Below are 2,246 nucleotides of genomic sequence, written 5' to 3'. Positions count from 1 at the left end.
TATTTATTAGAGAGAGAGAGAGTGAGAGAGAGAGCGCAAGAGGGGGTAGGGTTAGAGGGAGAAGCAGACTCCCCGCCGAGCAGGGAGCCCGATGTGGGACTCGATCCCGGGACTCCGGGATCATGACCTGAGCCGAAGGCAGTCGCTTAACCAACTGAGCCACCCAGGCACCCTTTTCCCCTGCTTCTTGTCTTGTGGTCCAGCCATCCAGGCTCAAGTGTTCGGTGCGATACCTTCAAAACAGTTGGAGATGGGGGCGCCTGGGTAGCTCAGTCAGTGAAGCCTCTGCCTTCAGCTCAGGTCGTGATCCCGGGTCCTGGGATCGAGTCCTGTGTCGGACTCCCTGTTCAGTGGGGAGCCTGCTTTCTCCCTCTCCCCCTGCTGCTCCCCCTGCTTGTGTGCACTCTCTCTCTCTCAAATAAATAAATAAAATCTTAAAAAAAAACAAAACAGTTGGAGGTTTATTCTGTGGCAGATCCCATGCTAAGTAGTTTACAGGAACTATGCTCGTTAATCCTCAGGGTGACCTTTTAAAGTAGAGACAATGATGATCCCTATTTACAACTGAGGACACTCAGAAAGGTTATCAAATGTGCATGAGAGCCGTCCGGGAGTGATGGGCAGAGCTGGGATGTGCACAGGGGCAGTCTGGCCCCAGGGCCAAAGCTCTTGCCAGCATCCCACCGATTCTCCCATTTCCCCCGCCCCCCATCTCTTTGTGTTGCTGCAGTGACTACCTGCTGTGAGTACTGGCATAGTTTTGAAACCCCTGTGTGCTGCATCTCTTTCCCAAAAGGGCACGAGACGGCTTACAACAGGAAAGACTAATTCGTTCAACAGATTCATATTGCTCAGGGCTGGGTGGCTCAGATGGTTAAGCGTCTGCCTTCGGCTCAGGTCATGATCCCAGGGTCCTGGGATTGAGTCCCGCATCGGGCTCCCTGCTCAGTGCAGAGCCTGCTTCTCCCTCTCCCTCTGTCATTCCCTCTGCTTGTGCTCTCTGGCTCTATCTCTCTGTCAAATAAATAAATAAAATCTTTTAAAAAAAAAAAAGATTCGTATTGCTCAAGAATAAAAATACCAGGGGTTTTGGAAAAAAGATGGCAGAGGAGTAGGGGACCCTATTTCAACTGGTCCCTGGAATTGAGCTGGATATCTACCAGATCACTCTGAGCACCCACGAAACCAGCCTGAGATGTAAGAAGATCTGGATCTCTACAAACAGAATATCGCAGGCGGTTGGTTCAGAGGTAGGAAGCAGGGAGCCGTGATTCTGCGGGTATCGGAGGATAAACGGCAGCGGGAGGGTGCCTGGACGCGGGGATCCTACGCCGCCGGTGAGGGACAGCCTCACGCGCTGCGGGCAGGGCACAGACTCGCAGACCGGTAGCCTCGGGAAAGGACTTTAGGGCAGCCCCCGGGGTGGAAAACCAGGCCGGCGGGGTCGCGCCTGCTAACTGCAGCCCCCGGGATGGAACCCCGAGCGGCAGGGTCACACGCGCGACCTGGGAGCGGCTGGTGGTTTTAGAAGCACAAAGGGCAGAGATGGGCTGGACCTGGAGGCAGGACTGGGGGCGCTGCGGAGGGGCGCAGAACCCAGGCCCCTGCAGTTTATAGCAGCACGGACAGAAACGGAGATGGTGTGGCTGGAGAGCTCACTGAAGAACAGACTGAGGTCTCTCTGCTCTGAGGCAGAGGGTTGGAAACGGTCTCTTCTGCTCTGACTCGCGGAAGATACGCGGAAAGCCGCCAGGGAAAGGCGCCAGAGAACAAAAGCCCCAAAGACTGATTCCCACTGAGCCCATCCCCCGCCACAGGGGCCCAGGGCAACTCCGCCCAAACAGGGTTGCCTGAGTAACAGCACGGCAGGCCCCTCCCACAGAAGACAGACTGGAAAAACAAGAGGCCAGCAACCCTAAGGTCCCAAGAAAACAGGTGCATCTTGCTTGGGTTCTGGTCAATAATTTGGACTCTATACATTCCCTCAAACACCCATCAACAGAAATGACTAGGAGGAGGAGCCCCCAAAATAGAAAATACTCAGAGGTTATGACTTATGCTGCAGATTTACAAATGGATGCAGATATAACCAAGATGTCGGAGATGGAATTCAGGCTAGCAATTGTGAAGACAATGGCTAGAATGGAGAAATCAATTAATGACAACATAGAGTCTCTAAGGGCAGAAATGAAAGCTGAATTGGCAGAACTTAAAAATGCTATCAATGAGATCCAATCCAATCTAGA

Source organism: Leptonychotes weddellii, chromosome 4 (assembly GCF_054177405.1).
Source record: "Leptonychotes weddellii isolate Sample4059 chromosome 4, ASM5417740v2, whole genome shotgun sequence".
Classification (NCBI taxonomy): Eukaryota; Metazoa; Chordata; class Mammalia; order Carnivora; family Phocidae; genus Leptonychotes; species Leptonychotes weddellii.
Note: the sequence above shows the minus strand (reverse complement) of the source record.